Source organism: Ovis canadensis, chromosome 2 (assembly GCF_042477335.2).
Source record: "Ovis canadensis isolate MfBH-ARS-UI-01 breed Bighorn chromosome 2, ARS-UI_OviCan_v2, whole genome shotgun sequence".
Lineage (NCBI taxonomy): Eukaryota > Metazoa > Chordata > Mammalia > Artiodactyla > Bovidae > Ovis > Ovis canadensis.
The window spans coordinates 106,358,498-106,376,394 of record NC_091246.1 but is presented as its reverse complement, the minus strand read 5'-3'; positions in this window follow the sequence as shown (position 1 = coordinate 106,376,394).

The following is a 17,897-nucleotide window of genomic DNA, read 5'->3' as shown; positions in this document are numbered from 1 at the left end:
GCCAGAGAGTGTCCTTGAAAAATCTTTCTTATCGACTCTTCCTTACTTTCTCAATAGTATACATGTTTAACAGAAAGGCTTGCACTGATTTTTTTAGCTAAGACACAAAAGGGGAGAAAAAATAAAGTGGAGCAATTAATGAAGCTTCTCCAAGGGGGATCAAGTGACCAATTTTCTTTTATTTCAAGGGCCAATTTCTCTAAATACTAAAGAAAAACCTTGTAGATTTTGGATTGATGGGCTGTATGACAGCACTTCCCTATAGCTCAGACAGTAAAGAATCTGCCTACAATGCAGGAGATCTGGGTTCAATCCCTGGGTCTGGAAGATCTCCTGGAGAAAGGAATGGCTACCCACTCCAGTATTCTTGCCTGGAGAATTCCATGGACAGAGAGGCTTAGAGGGCTACAGTCCATGGGGTCACAAAGAGTCAGACACGACTGAGTAACTAACACATAACATGTCATATTTCCTGAAACTCTTATCCAACCTCTCACTGGGAGAAAACAGCTGTCAAGTGCTAGGTACTTTTAATAACCTTCAAACACTTTGCCTGGCCCAGGCGGTCACCCTCAGACCTTTCAGAGAGAAACATTCTTCTCTCCTTGTGACATCACACCCACTATCTAAATGGGGTGGGGTATGGGATTTACTCTAAAATAGATGCTCTCCTGATGGCGTATTCCTGGACATTCCTGAGGACTCCTTAATCATTATCAGGTCATAGATAATTTAAACATTGATTTACTTGTACTCTTAATAGAAGTTACATGTCTAAGGAATGATCATACTTCTGGGTATAAATAATGCTGATTTTCCAACATTATTTGAGCTGAACTCCCCAAACATCTCCCCAGGCTTGGAACACACCCTCTAAAACCAAAAGAAGTACTGAAATGAGTAACAAGATAAAAACCAAACAGAGAAATGAGTCATTAACCTTGTATTACTCTTCGTAATAGTTCTGTTTTCTAAGCTAAGAAAGAAAAGGAGAAAAAAAAATCCAAAGGGCAGGGATATGGATTTGTTCACAATTTCAGGAGTAGAACTCTAATAATAAATTCCTACATCCTAATAGTTCAATTCAGTTCAGTTCAGTTGCTCAGTCGTGGCTGACTCTTTGCAACCCCATGGACTGCAGCATGCCAGGCCTCCCTGTCCACCAACTCCCAGAGCTTACTCAAACTCATGTCCTTTGAGTCAGTGATGCCATTCAACCATCTCATCCTCTGTCATTCCTTTCTCCTTCCGCCTTCAATCTTTCCCTGGATCAGGGTCTTTTCAAATGAGTCTGTTCTTCATATCAGGTGGCCAAAATATTGGAGTTTCAGCTTCAACATCAGTCCTTCCAATGAGTATTCAGGATTGATTTCCTTTAGGATGGACTGGTTGGATCTCCTTGCAGTCCAAGGGACTCTCAAGAGTCTTCTCCAACACCACAGTTCAAAAGCATCAATTCTTCGGCGCTCAGCTTTCTTCACAGTCCAACTCTCACATCTATACATGACTACTGGAAAAACCATAGTTTTGACTAGATGGACTTTTGTTGGCAAAGTAATGTCTCTGCTTTTTCATATGCTGTCTGGATTGGTCATAACTTTCCTTCCAAGGAGTAGGCGTCTTTTAATTTCATGGCTGCAGTCAACATCTGCAGTGATTTTTGAGCCCAAAATAATGAAGTCTGCCACTATTTTCACTGTCTCCCCATCTATTTGCCATGAAGTGATGAGACCAGATGCCATGATCTTAGTTTTCTGAATGTTGAGCTTTAAGCCAACTTTTTCACTCTCCTCTTTCACTTTCATCAGGAGGCTTTTTAGCTCCTCTTCACTTTCTGCCATATGGGTGGTGTCATCTGCATATCTGAGATTATTGATATTTCTCCCGGCAATCTTGATTCCATCTTGTGCTTCCTCCAGCCCAGCGTTTCTCATGATGTACTCTGCATATAAGTTAAATAAAAAGGGTGACAACATACAGCCTTGATGTACTCCTTTTCCTATTTGAATCCAATCTGTTTCTCCATGTCCAGTTCTAACTGTTGCTTCCTGCCCTGCATACAGTACAAATCCCAAATATTCTTTTATTTTTGTTCATAATTTACAGCTATAAATCTGTTTTCTGTTATTTAACATCTTTCTTATTCAGTCATTTCTTTGCTTTCTCTTAGGAAAATCAGTAAAGTCCTCAACCAAGACCTGAGTTACCTTCCCAGATTTTGTTTTTATCATATATGTTGACCATCTTTTTTGGACTCAAGTTCAGCTGAGCTCTAGAACTGACTCCATCTCTCTACTTATTGTTTTATCTCCAATAAGCTATACACTTTCTGAGGAGAAGCAAAATTTCGTCAAAGTAAAGTGTATTCCTTGGGGCATAATTTATATCAAGGAGGTGCATTTCTCATTCCTGAAAAATTGTAACAATTCAGAATTTTTCCAGGTGAGTAACTAAAAGATCATCAGATGACTCCTGGCTCTCATTGGCTATAGCAGGCAATGGGTCCCCAAATGTATTAATTTTCTATTGCAGCAACAAATTAGCACACAATTAGGTGCTCAAAACAACATACATTTATAATGTCACAATGCCCATGGGTCAGGAGTCCAGGCATGGCTTAGATGAGTGCTTTGCTCAGGGTCTTACCAGCTGAAATCAAGGTATCTGCCACACTGTAGTCCCGTCTAGAGTTGGAAGGACTCTTCCAAGATCATTAGCTTTTTGTGGTTATAGCATTGATGTCCTCAGCTCTGGAGACTGGTGCTCTCCACTGGTGCCCTTCAACTTGGCTGTTTCTTTTTCTTTGAGGACAGCAGGAGAGCTTCCTGCTTTGACAGCTTTCATTTGATTAAGTCATTCCTACCCAAATTCTTTTGAATCACTCAGTCAACTAATTAGGGATCTCAGTTATACCCGTAAAATATTTTCACCTTTGCCATGTAACAAAATCTAATCACACAAGTGCTATTTATCATTTTCACAGGCCCTTATCCACACACAAGAGGAGACAATTATACCAGGGTTATATCAGGAAATTTGGGGGGCTCTTTTAAGCATTCTGCCTACCACATCAATTTTCAGAAATTGCCAAAACTGTATGACTTAACCACATCTTTGTTAACCAAATCTCTCACCTGGGAGTTTAAACATGAATAGGCATTTTGTGCTTTAAAAAATTAGCTCTTCAATAACCTCTCACAAAGGGCCTTGTTACTGTTGTTTAGTGGCTAAGTTGTGTCCAACTCTTTGTGACCCCATGGACTGTAGCCCACCAGGCTCCTCTGTCCATGGAATTTTCCAGGCAAGAACACTGGAGTGGGTTCCTTCTCCAGGGGATCTTCCCAACCCAGGGAATGAACCCACATCTACTACATTGGCAAGCAGATTCTTTACCACTGAGCCACCAGGGAAGCCCCACTATAGGCCTACCTTGTCACTGATCTCACTACCTATTCATGCATAAGAGATCTGAACAAGCCCTCAGTGTTCTGACTCTACTTTATGGAATTATCACAGATCAGTATCAGGCAACTGTTTTCCATTAACCCAGTATCAAAGTTCTACTCATTTAAAGCTGATTGCCACAGCTGCCACATCGTAGAGGCTTCTGCTAACATAATTTCTTTTAGGGTTTGTCTTAAACTTAATGGTTTAAGCTGCTGAATTTTGCTGCCCACCAAAACTATGCAGTATTTGCCAGTAGGTAGGCTACTTCCTATCAAGTCATATTACTTACTGTATTTTCATTCACCATTGTAATAGAGTCTACTTTTCTTGCACAGAAGGAAAGCTCATTAGTCCCTAACTGCTGGTATTCAAATATCTGATAGATTTACCAAGACAATCCTAATAACTTTATTAAAACATGCCTAGAAACCTAGATTTAATCTTGTTTGTAGATCATATCTTAATAATGGAACCAGAAAATATTAGGCAGGGTACATTATAATGGATCTCAACTCACCACTAGAATATGACCCCTTCCCAGAAACAAAATTCGCACAGATGACAAAGTTGGTTCTGATCCCCATAAGCTTCCTGGCTAAATGAAAAACGTAGGGTGTTTATACAGACACTAATCGTAGAAACCTTTTGGAAATAATCTATTTTTAAAAGCTTTAGAATAGAGATGCTTAATCTACGGAGGAACCCTGATTTAGAATGGTCAACATATTAGGGACATTTTAATAGCTCTAATTTTTTTTTAAGGAATTGGCTGTTTTCAAGATAGACACCCCATTCATAAAGAGTTACTCAAGCCAAAGGAAATGACCTTGTTGATCATTGTGCCAAACAGGCAGTCACTATTAAGACCCCAAACCTCACAATACTAAAGAGACCATGTCTTTGGAGAATATCAAAGACAATATTATGAAATATTATACAATGTCAGCCTTTAGTCCAGAGTAAGAAAAAACACATTTATTAATGGAAATAACTCCTTCCACAGTTAGAGTGGCTGCTTATAGCCTCAGATAAAAATCTTGAAAATTTTTACATGATATTAATTACCCACACATCTAGGATAAATTAGTCATTGTACTCACTCAACATTAGTGAGGAGATATTTATTTCATTGACTTTTGTTAATAAATGGTACCCAAACTTTAAAATATTATTGGACAAATCCACAAGGGCGTTTTGATAAAAAATCTCACTGGGTGCCCTCCAGCAACTGATAATGAGTTTGGAATACAAAAGCCTACTGGCTATTATCCAAAACTGGACAGGGATATGTTACCTTTTCACACTGATGTGTGCCTTAAGGGTGTAGGTGAGGCCGTCACCTAGCACCCATTGCCACCCGTCAGTTTCCACTCTCGGCAAAAGAGTTAGTTAAATGAATTCTCAAGTGAGATCATCTGGACCTGGATTTTAGGTCCAAAACCCTAATCACCTAAGGAGAATTCTGGAGTTTTTCCTCTGCTTCAGCCTCTTCATGTTTTACAAAACAATCAGAAATAGGGTGAATTCTGCATGCTATGGTTCAGAGACTTGTCAAGGCCAACCAGAAAATGCCACCAACTCTTAGCCCAAAATGTCACTAAAGAGGACAGGTAGTTAGTAGTTCAGAGCAGAGAAACTTTAGATATGATGTTGGCCTTTCAGAGTGAATCTATGTGATTTTACAAGAAAAATATTGTGCTTGAATCCCTAAAAATAACTCTGGCATTTTTAATATTACTAGAATAATCTGAATGAATGAAATTCAGCAATGAAGTACAGAGGATTCCCGATTTATAGTGATTCAATTTAGGATTTTTCAATTTTCCAATAGTGAGAAAGCCATATGCATTCAGTAGAAACTGTATTTGAATTTAGAGTTTTGAGCTTTTTTCAATATTTTGTCTGATGCTTTATTGTGATGCTTGGCGGTGGCAGCCACAGCTTCCTGTCAGCCATGCAATCACAGGAGTGTGTGTGTGTGTGTGTGTGTGTGTGTGTGTGTGGCACTCAGCTGTATCCTACTTTATGGGACCCCATGTACTATAGCCCACCAGGCTTCTCTGTCCATGGGATTCTCCAGGCAAGAATACTGGAGTGGGTTGCCATTCCTTCTCTAAGGGATCTTCCCAACCCAGGGATCAAACCTGGGTCTCCTGCATTGCAGGCAAATTATTTACCATTTGAGGCACTAGGGAAGCCCCAATCACAAGGGTATGTGTGTATATGTGAATGTTCTTAGTTGCTCAGTTGTGTCCAGATCTTTGCAACCCTATGGGCTATAGCCTGCTAGGCTCCTCTATCCATGGGGGTTCTCCAGGCAAGAATACTGGAGTGTGTTGTCATGCCCTCCTCCAGGGGATCTTCCCAACGGAGGGATCAAACCCAGGTCTCCCACATTACAGGCAGATTCCTTACCTTCTGAGCCACCAGGGAAGCACAGTCACAAGGGGAAACAAGCCTAAATCTACTTACCACCATTCTCTACCCATATGCCCATTCTGTTTTTCACTGTCAGTGCAGAATTCAATAAATTACATGAAATATTCAACAAACAGACACTATTTTAGATGATTTTGCTTCACTGTAGGCTAATGTAAGTACTCTGAGCATATTTAAGGCAGCCTGGGCTAAGCTTTGATGCTTGGTACATCAGGTGTATTAAATGCGTTTTGACACACATATTTTCAATTCATAATGTGTTTATAAGGACATAACCCCAGTGTAAGTTGAGGAAGATCTGTATTTCCTTTGAAGTGAAGTGAAGTTGCTCAGTCGTGTCCGACTCTTTGCAACCCCATGGACTGCAGCCTACCAGACTCCTCTGTCCATGGGATTTTCCAGGCAATAGTACTGGAATGGATTGCCATTTCCTTCTCCAGGGGATCTTCCCAATCCAGGGATCGAACCCGGGTCTCCTGCATTGTAGACAGATGCTTTACCGTCTGAGCCACCAGGGAAGTTTTATTAATATATATGAGAATGCTCTGGAAAGAAACCTATTATTTTTAACAGTGGGGGTAATTACAAAGTGAATATCCTGGCATTGTTCAAAATAAAATTGTTAAAACGAAGTTGAAATAAGACTAAAAATAGCGGAAAGCATACATGTTAATGTGATGTCATTTTCAAACATAGGATATTTAACTTCCAGAATCCACTTTAAACAGAAATCATTAATGGTCTTCAAAATTCACTTTTACATAATGTTACATTATTATACATGTAACTTTAATACTTCTTTTCCATATTAATATATGTTACATGGTGCTGTTCCACTGATCACTGAAAGATAGAAAGAGAGTGACATCAAAAGACAAAGTCATAAAAGTTATTATTGATTATGCTAACTACATACGTGTCCCTGTAGAAGTAGCAATTGTGTTTTAAAAATTATTTATTAGAAACTAATGTAAACCATAGAGCAACCAAGACTCTCCCCAAGTGTTCCTCTGACTCATTCTGTAGCCTGAAATTGCCTAAACCGAGCACCTAATGCAAAGAGCTGACTCATTTGAAAAGACCCTGATGCTGGGAAAGATTGAAGGGGGGAGGAGAAGGGGATGACAGAGGATGAGATGGTTGGATGTTGTCACTGACTCAATGGACATGAGTTTGAGTAGGCTCCGGGAGCTGGTGATGGACAGGGAGGCCTGGCATGCTGCAGGCCATGGGGTCACGAAGAGTCGGACACAAGTGAATGACTGAACTGAACTGAGCACAAATTCTGTTATTGTCATACTCAAATACTTTTCAATTTTATATTCTTGACCTTTTTTATTATTAAGGCAGACTTTTAAAAATAATTTTATTTATTCATTTGTTTGTGGCTGTGCCAGGTCTTGTTGTTGTGTGGCTTTATCTCTAGTTGCAGCAAGCAAGGGTTGCTCTCTAGTTGTGGCACACTGGCTTCTCATTGTTGTGGCTTCTCTTGTTATGAAACATGAGTTCTAGGGTGAGCAGGCATTAGCAGCTGTGGCAAGTGGGTTTAATGGTCGCAGTTCCCAGGCTCCAGAGCACAGGCTCAGTAGATGTGGCTCATGGGCTTAGTTGTTCCACACTATGTGAGATCTTCTCAGATCAGGAATCAAACCCATGCCCTCTGCATTAGCAGGCGGATTCTTTACCACTGAGACTCCAGGGAAACCCCAAGGCAAATTTTTATTATTTTTAATTGAGATATAGTCGACACAAAACATTAGTTTCAGGTAGGCAAAGTAATGTTCTAACTCTAAAAAATAATCACCTCAATAAATCTAATTAAAAGTGGTTGCCATCAGTTCAGTTCAGTTCAGTCGCTCAGTCGTGTCCAACTCTGCAACCCCATGAATCGCAGCACGCCAGGCCTCCCTGTCCATCACCACCTCCCGGAGTTCACTCAGACTCACATCCACTGAGTCCGTGATGCCATCTAGCCCTCTCATCCTCTGTCGTCCCCTTCTCCTCCTGCCCCCACACATAGTTGCAAATTTTTATTCCTGTGATTACATGTACTCATTCCAAATGTAAGCTAATTTGATTCTTGTAATAAACTCCTTTTGGGACATGCCATACTACCACTTTATAGATTTGATTGTTAATATTTTGTTCAGACTGAGGCTAGCTCTGATAATAACTAATAAATTTACTTCTGATATCTAATATCTTTGAAAGGTTTTGATATGAGAGTTCAGTTTGCCTCATAAAGCAAGTTGAGATAGTCATTCTGTCCTCCTTGTGCAGAAGGAGTTTCACTGGTATTATTTCTTCCCGAAATGGTTTTAGAACACTGCAATGACATCATCTGTGCCTGAAATTTTCTCGGAGCAGATTTATAAATTCAGTTTCTTTGAAAGACTAATAGCAATTGATATTTTCTATGTAATCTTAGATTACTTTTGCTAAATTGTATGTTTTCCAGGAAATCATTCAGTTCATGAAGTTATTCATAATATCCCTTTCATCCCTTTAATGTCTGTAGGATCTGAAGTGATATCACTTTTTTCTTTCTTGAAATTGGTAATGTATGCTTTCTCTTTTCTGATTATTCTCACTGGAGACACACCATTTTTATTAGCTTTTTCAATGAAGAAAATTTTGCCTTGCTAATTCTGTTTCCTTGGTTTCTACTCTTTATTATATCTTTCCTTCTGCCTACTTTAGATTTAATTTGCTCTTTCTCTTCCCTGATTGTCTTTCTTGTTATTAGAAAATTTCTAATGATAGCATTTTCTGTTTTTCTAATAGCATATGTTTAATATTTCCCAATAAAAGAATGGCTTTAGCTACAAACTCCTAATTTAGATGTTTTATTATTCATTACCATTCAGTTTGAAACAGTTTTTAAATTCCTCTTGAAATTTCTTTCCAACATATAGACGATATGGGAGTGTACCGCTCAGTTTACAAATGTTAAAGGCTTTTCTAGATATCTTAGTACGAACTTCTAATTTGATTCTGTTATGTTAGATAACATACTTTGAACTGTTTCAGTACTTTGAAATCTACTGAGCTTTGGTTTATGATCCTGCGTGTGGTATACTTTACCGAATGCTCCATGCACACTTGAAGAGAATGTATGTGTTAGACAAAAAGGGCACAGTGTCCTACCAGAGGCAGATCAAGATGTTTTATAGGATCATTCACATCTTCTATGACTTTACTGTTTCTCTGACTGCCAATTTCTCAAATAAAGCATGCTTTCAAACCACGCCAGAGTTAAGCTAGAAATAAAAAATACATTGGAACATGAACCGGAAAATTTCCAAATATTTGGAAATATAAAAATTTGCCAGTAGTTCAAAACTATGGAAAAAAAGACATCAGTTTGAGTAGAACAAAATGTATGCAGAATCTAAGTATGAAAAATTATAAAATTCTGATTTTAAAAAATCAAAGAACATTGATATAAAAAGATAAATATGTTTATGGATTGAAAAACTAAATATTATTAAAGTATCAGTTCTTCTCAAATTGGTCTATATATTCAACACAGTTATAATCAAAAACCCAGGAAGCTATTTTATAGATAGTTATCAACAGGTTCTAAGTTTTAAGGAAAGGCCAAAGACTTAGAATAACCCATATAATTTTAAACAACAATAAAGTTGGAGGACTATTCTATCTGGCTCAGTATAAAGTCATTGTTTTTTAAAAAAAAGCATGGCACTGGTGAAAGTGTGCACATTAATGAAACAGAATAGAGAGCCTAGAAACAAACCCACACAAATATAATCTCCTGATTTTTGTTGAAGTAATACAGGCAAGTCAACAGAGAAAGATGATCTTTGGACAAATGATTGAATACTGAACAAAGACACAATCATAACTTTCATAAATATTAACTCAAAATGGGTCATAGACATAAATATAAATCATGAAAATGTAAAATTTCCAGAAGAAAACATAAAACAATGTCTGGATGCTCTGACAACAATTTTTTAGGTTTAACACCAATAGTATGATTCATAAAAGAATAAAAATGATATACTGGATTTTATTAAATTAAAAATTCTGCTCTGTGGAAAACATTGTAAGGAAAATTTAAAAAGTGGTCACAGACTGGACAAATTATATGCAAAGTATATATATATATGATAGAGGATCTGAGCCAAAATATAAAACAAATCACCCTTAAAACTCAACAATAATAATACCAACTCAACTTAGAAATGCAAAATAATATCTGAACAAACACTTTATCAAAGAAAATATATAAATGGCAAATAAGCAGAAGGAGGAATCCTCAAAATCATTTTTCATTAGGAAACTGCCAATTAAAACAACAATGAAATACTCCTACATACCTGTTAGAATGAGTAAGATCCAAAAAACATACAATAAAAATTCCTGCTAAGGATGCAGAGCATTCATTACTGGTAGAAGCACTATGGTACAAACACTTTAGAAGATGGCTTGTAAGTTTCCTGCAGAGTTAAATATAGTTTTACCATAAAATCCAACAATCATACTCCTCAGTATTTATGCAAATGATTTGAAAACTTATGTTTGTACAAAAACTAGAACTTTTTTTGATAATAAAAAATTATTATCAGCTTTATCCACAATCAAAAAAAATGAAATCAAAATGACTTCCAATATGTGAATAAATAAACATGCTGATTTTATTAACACATTGGGATAACATTCAGTAATGAAAAGAAGTGAACTATAAAGGAAATGGCAGACCACTCCAGTATTCTTGCCTGGGAAATCCCATGGATAGAGGAGCCTGGAGGGCTATAGTCCATGGGGTCACAAAGAGTTGGACATGACTGAGCAAACACACAGACACAGGAAGCAGCAACAGCAAAAGAACATGCATGAACTTTAAGTGCATACTGCTAAGTGAAAGAAAACAATCTAAAAAGCTACATAGTATGATTTCAGTTACATGACATTCTGGAAAATGTAATGAAAAGGCAATAAAAGAACTAGCGTGTGTTAAAAATCTAGGGTAAGTGCATAATTCCCCATTCCTTAGATATGGGCTGCACAAAATGACATCTTTTTAAAGAGTACAATATGAAAAAATGGAAAAAAGAGTAACTTTACAGTAGAGAAATTGGACAACACTACCAAGCCAGAAAAGACTGGGAAAGATTGAAGGCAAAAGGAGAAAGGGTCAGCAGAGGATGAGACCGTTAGATGGCATCACCTACTCAATGGGCATGAATTGGAGCAAATCCAGGAGACAGTAGAGGACAGAGGAGCCTGGTGTCCTACAGTTCATGGGGGTCTCAAACAGTCAGATGTTTCTTAGCAACTGAGCAATGAACAACAAAAACAACCAAGCCAGATGATCAACATCAACAGTGATATCAGTTGTTAGTAGGCACCCCGATATATTGTGATGAAATGGAAATTTACGTCTGTGACCTTCCTTACAAAAACTTATAATCTCAATCTAATCGTTTTTTAAAAATCAGATAAGCCTCAATTGAGGGGTATTCTGCAAAACAACTGCCCAGAGCTCCTCAATATGTCAAGGTCATCAAAAACAACAATGTCATAGCCAAAGGAACCTGAGAAGACACAATGGCTTATCATAATGTGGTGTCCTGGATGGGGTCTCAGATATAAAAACAGGCATTAGGTAGAAAATATGGACATCTGAAATAAATGTGGGCTTTAATAATGTGTCAATACTGGTTTGTTAACTGTGAAAAGGGTAATATAACATATAATTATATAATCTATTAATATATAAGATATAATTATATAAAAGTATATAATATAATAAAAACATAGAAAATTTAATATAAGATGTTACTTATGAGGAAAATGGGCATGAGTGTATATGAGAACTATGTAATATATTTGCAATTTTTCTGTAAATCTAAAACTGTTCTAAAAAGCAGTTTTGCTTTTTTTCTTTTTTGCTACTAAAATATCATGGTGATCTTGCTCCTTTCCTATGTTCAAGCCTCCAAGGCTAAAAAATATATCATTAAATTAACTAAATGAATCTTCAGTCAAAAATAAGATGAAGGGAAATACCTCACAATGAGATGGGGGTGGGGGAGGGCAGAATACTTTAAGCAATTTTCTCTTTTATAACTGTTCAACTCAAGTGTTTAAATTGTTCAACTCAAATGTTCACAGGAATATTTTGTTTTAAATCACTAAATCTGAAAGAGTTTTCACACCTCTTGCACTTACGCCAATAAAAAGGAACCAGGAAAAGTATCCATTTCAAAGGAAAGTGGAAGTGGCTGTTCAATTCATTATGCAAAATCTTGTGCTCCCAAAAAAAACAGAGAAGTGAACCAAACGGAAGATAAAATATTAGAAGAAAATTGATGACAAAAATTACTTTGAAAGGTTTAGAAAAAAGCTGAAAATTCTTAGTTCATATTTCTGTTTTCTTGCTTGCTGAAAAACAAATAGAATCAAAGTATTAAGGTTCAGATGTGTCTAAAGATATGGAATCACACAATAGAAACACTGCTTCAAAGACACTCTTTAATGAAAATCAACTTCCCTCCAAATCCATTTCAGAAAATTACTTCCTGTTTAGTATAAAAGAAAGCATCTTTTGTAGATCATTAAACAGAATGAACTGGAAACTTGTGAAAACATTGTTGGTTTTATTTAAAAATAATAAAACTATTATTTAGCAAATATTTAACATGGTAGGCATTGTCCAAAATATTTAACTTCAGTTATCTCATTTAACCACCAAAACCATCCTAGGAAGTATACATTTCATTTCTATTTTACAAAAAAGAAACCAACTCTGTGATAGTTTAGTCAGTACATCTAGTGAGCATAAGTGCTGGTACTACAACCTAGCAACAATGCTTCAGACTGATACCCACTTTATAACACTGCCTCCTAGTCATAGGTTACTTAGCCTACAGAAGCTTTGCTTCAAACCAAAGAGGATATAAATTTGTAGATATATATGTTGGGAAGATCCCTTGGAGAAGGAAATGGCAACCCACTCCAATACTCTTGCCTGAAAAATCCCATGGACAGAGGAGCCTGGTGGGCTACAGTCCACGGGGTCACAAAGAGTTGGACACGACTGAGCGACGTCACTTTCTTTCTATGCACACACATAAATGTATAAAGCAAACATGAACAGACCTAAGGGGAGAAAAAAAGAGCAACACAAAAATAGTAGAGGACTCCAACACCACACTTTTATCAATGGGTAGATTATCCAAGCCAAAAATCAAAAAGGAAACATTGGACTTAAATGACATATAAGACCAATATGTCAATATCGCCTGCTTAAGATAGATGTCAAAAGCCTCAACAAAATATTAAAATCAGAAAACTGAATTTAGCAATACATTAAAAGGATCATAAGTCATGATCAAGTAAAATTTACTTCCAGAATGTAAGAGTGATTCAACAAACACTAATTATCATTATTACCAGTTAATAATGATAACGATAATAAATGATAAATGATAACAAAATAATATGATTGCCAATAATCATTCAATCAACTTAATAGATGCAGAAAAATCCCTTGACAAAATTCAGCATCTATTCATGATAAAAATGCTCAACAAATTGGGTATATAGAGAACACTCTTCACAATAAAGGCACACTTCAACACAATATATGACAAACCTACAGCTCTTCCCACACTCAAGGTTAAAAAGTTGAAAGCTAAAAGTATTTTTGCTAAGATAAGGAACATGACAAGGATATCTAGTCTTTCCACCTTTATTCAACTTAGTATCAGAAGTCTAAACCAGAGCAAACAAGCAAGAGAAGAAATGAGGCATCCAAATAAGAAAGGAAAAAAGAAAACTATCGTATTTGCAGATAACACATTATATATATAAAAAATCCTAAGTACTCCACCAAAAAACTGTTGGAACTAATAAATTTAGTAAATTTTCAGGATAGAAAATCAATACACATAAATCTGTTGCATTTCTATATACTAATAATGAACTATCAAAATGAGAGGTTAAGAAAACAATCTCATTTTCCACTGCATTTACCAATGAATAAAGATACTATCTTTATATGCTTATTTGTCATCTCTATATCTTTTTGGTGGAATGTCTGCTGAAACATTTTGAATATTTTTTAAATCTGGGGGTGTTTTTTTTGTTTGTTTGTTTTTTATTATTAAGTTTGAAGAGTTCTTTATATAAACCAGGTACAAATCCTTTAGCAATTATTTGCAAATATTTTCTATCAATCTGTGACATGTGTTTTCATTCTCTTAAGACATTCTAGAGCAACTGTTTTTAATTTCATTAAGTTCCAATTTATTGTATTTTGTTTTATTTTACAACCAAGCTTTTGTTATATCTAAAAACTGTTTTCTAACAAACAACCCCAATCAAAAAATGGGCAGAAGATTTAAACAGACATTTCTCCAGAGAGGATATACAGATGGCCAATAGGCACATGAAAAGACGCTCATATCACTAGTTATTAGAGAAATGCAAATCAAAACTATAATGAGGTACCATTGCACACCAGCCAAAATAGCGATCATTTTAAAAGTCTACAAATAAATACTGGATTGTGTAGAGAAAGAACAACCTTTCTGCACTGTTGGTGGGAATGTAAATTGATGGAGCCACTATGGGAAACAGTATGGAGATTCCTCAAAAAACAAAAAATAGGATTGCCATGCATACATGCTAAGTCACTTCAGTCATGTACAGCTCTTTGTGACCCCACGGACCGTAGCCTGCCAGGCTCCTCTGTCCATCGGATTTTCCAGGCAAGAATACTGGAGTGGGTTGCCATGCCCTCCTCCAGGGGGTCTTCCCGACCCAGGGATGGAACCTGCATCTCTTTATGTCTCCTGCAGTGGCAGGCAGGTTCTTTACCACTAGCATTACCCAGGAAGCCCAGAGCTGCCCTATAATCCAGCAATCCCACTTTGGGCATATATTCAGACAAAAGTATAATTCAAAAAGATACATGCATTCCTATATCCATAGCAGCACTATTTACAATAGCAAAACATAGACAAAACTTAAACATCATTCATTGACAGGTGAATGAAGTGAAGAAGATGGGGCATCCTCACAGTTACATCCTACATGGTCTGAAGAAGAGTCAAGAGAACAAAGCACATCGATTCATATAAAATTAGTGGCCAGATTGGGGTTAGTGGGTTATACGCCAGGTGATCTCTGCGTGAGCATGAGGAGAACAGCAGCCACCAAAGGACAAAACTCATTCACAGAACCCAGGCTTTGTTCTCTCCTCACTGTGCTTAGAAGACATACAAGCCCCTTAAAAATGGGAGAAATTTCCAGAGAAAAGAAAGGGGGCAAAATATTGAGTCCTCTGAGTGTAAATTCAAGCTGAGAGAAAACACTGAGAAGGCCAAGTGTAATTTGAGTTGCTGACAAGTCTCTCTCTAACACAAGGGAGAAAAAAATCCTAGAGATATTAGTTCAATTACAGAAAATCAAGAAGATGCATGCCTACCATACCATTCTTTCAGTTCAATTCAGTTCAGTCGCTCAGTCGTGTCCGGCTTTTTGCGACCCCATGAATCACAGCACACCAGGCCTCCTGTCCATCACCAACTCGCCGAGTTCACTCAGACTCACATTCATCGAGTCTGATGCCATCCAGCCATCTCATCCTCTGTTGTCCCCTTCTCCTCCTGCCCTCAATCCCTCCCAGCATCAGAGTCTTTTCCAATGAGTCGACTCTTCGCGTGAGGTGGCCAAAGTACTGGAGTTTCAGCTTTAGCATCATTCCTTCCAAAGAAATCGCAGGGCTGATCTCCTTCAGAATGGACTGGTTGGATCTCCTTGCAGTCCAAGGGACTCTCAAGAGTCTTCTCCAACACCACAGTTCAAAAGCATCAATTCTTCGGCGCTCAGCCTTCTTCACAGTCCAACTCTCACATCCATACATGACCGCAGGAAAAACCATAGCCTTGACTAGACTGACCTTAGTCGGCAAAGTAGTGTCTCTGCTTTTGAATATACTATCTAGGTTGGTCATAACTTTTCTTCCAAGGAGTAAGCGTCTTTTAATTTCGTGGCTTCAGTCACCATCTGCAGTGATTTTGGAGCCCCAAAAAATAAAGTCTGACACTGTTTCTACTGTTTCCCCATCTATTTGCCATGAAGTGATGGGACCAGATGCCATGATCGTTTTCTGAATGCTGAGCTTTAAGCCAACTTTTTCACTCTCTCTGTCACTTTCTTCAAGAGGCTTTTTAGTTCCTCTTCACTTTCTGCCATAAGGGTGGTGTCATCTGCATATCTGAGGTTATTGATATTTCTCCTGGCAATCTTGATTCCAGCTTATGTTTCTTCCAGTCCAGCGTTTCTCATGATGTACTCTGCATAGAAGTTAAATAAGCAGGGTGACAATATACAGCCTTGACGTACTCCTTTTCCTATTTGGAACCAGTCTGTTGTTCCATGTCCAGTTCTAACTGTTGCTTCCTGACCTGCATACAGATTTCTCAAGAGGCAGGTTAGGTGGTCTGGTATTCCCATCTCTTTCAGAATTCTCCACAGTTTATTGTTTAGGGTCATAATTATAAAGTTCATCATCCTGTATTTCTCTTTATTATGATAGTGCTGATGTGATATAATTCACATTAAGTTCAGCCTTTAAAGTGTAGGATACAGCAGTTTTGAGTATATTCACAGTTATACAGCCTTTACCACTAACTATCTGTTGCTTTGTTGTTCCAGTTGTTTAGTTACTAAGTCATGTCTGACTCTTTGTGACCCATTGACTGCAGTGCGCCAGGCTTCCCTGTTCTTCACCATCTTCCAGAGTTGGCTCAAACTCAGGCCTGGAAAATCCCATGGGCGGAGGAGCCTGGTAGGCTGCAGTCCATGGGGTCGCTAAGAGTCGAACACGACTGAGCGACTTCACTTTCACTCTTCACTTACATGCATTGGAGAAGGAAATGGCAACCCACTCCAGTGTTCTTGCCTGGAGAATCCCAGGGACGGGAGAGCCTGGTGGGCTGCCGTCTATGGGGTCACACAGAGTCGGACACGACTGAAGCAACAGCGCAGCGCAGCAAGTCCATTGAGTTAGTGATGGTATCCAGCCACCTCATGCCCTGTCACCCCCTTCTCCTCCTGCCCTCAATCTTTCCCAGCATCAGTGTCTTTCTAACAAGTCTGCTCTCCACATCAGGTAGCCAAAGTATTGAAACTTCAGCTTCAGCCTCAGTCCTTCTAGTGAAGATTCAAGGTTGATTTCCTTTAGGATTGACTGGATTGATTTTGTTGTCCAAGGGACTCTCAAGAGTCTCCTCCAACATAATTCGAAAGCATCAATTCTTCAGTGCTCAAGCTTCTTTATGGTCCAGCTCTCACATCCATACATGACTACTGGAAAAACCATAGCTTTGACTATATAGACCTTTATCACCAAAGTGTTGTCTCTTCTTTTTAATACACTGTCTAGGTTGGTCACAGCTTTTCTTCCAAGGAGCAAACGTCTTTTAATTTTGTGGCTGCAGTCACTGTCCACAGTGATTTTGGAGCCCAAGAAAATGAAATCTGCCACTGTTTCCACTTTTTCCCTATCTATTTGCCATGAAGTGGTGGGACTAAAGGCCGTAATCTTAGTGTTCTGAATGTTGAGTTTTAAGCCAGGCTTATTACTCTCCTCTTTCACCTTCATCAAAAGGCTCTTTAGTTCCTCTTTGCTTTCTTCCATTAAAGTAGTATCATCTGCATATCTAAGGTTGCTGATAGTTCTCCTGGCAATATTGATTCCACCTTGTACTTCATCCAGCCCTGCACTTCTCATGATGTGCTCTGCATATAAATTAAATAAGTGGGGTGATGATACTTGACATACTCCTTTCCCAATTTTGAACCAGTCTGTTGTTCTGTTGCTTCCTGACCTTTATACAGGTTTCTCAGGAGCCAGATAAGGTAGCCTGGTATTCCCATCTCTTTAAGAATTTTCCACAGTTTGCTGTGATCCACATAGTCAAAGGCTTTAGTGTAATCAGTGAAGCAGAAGTAGATTATTTTGGAATTCCTTT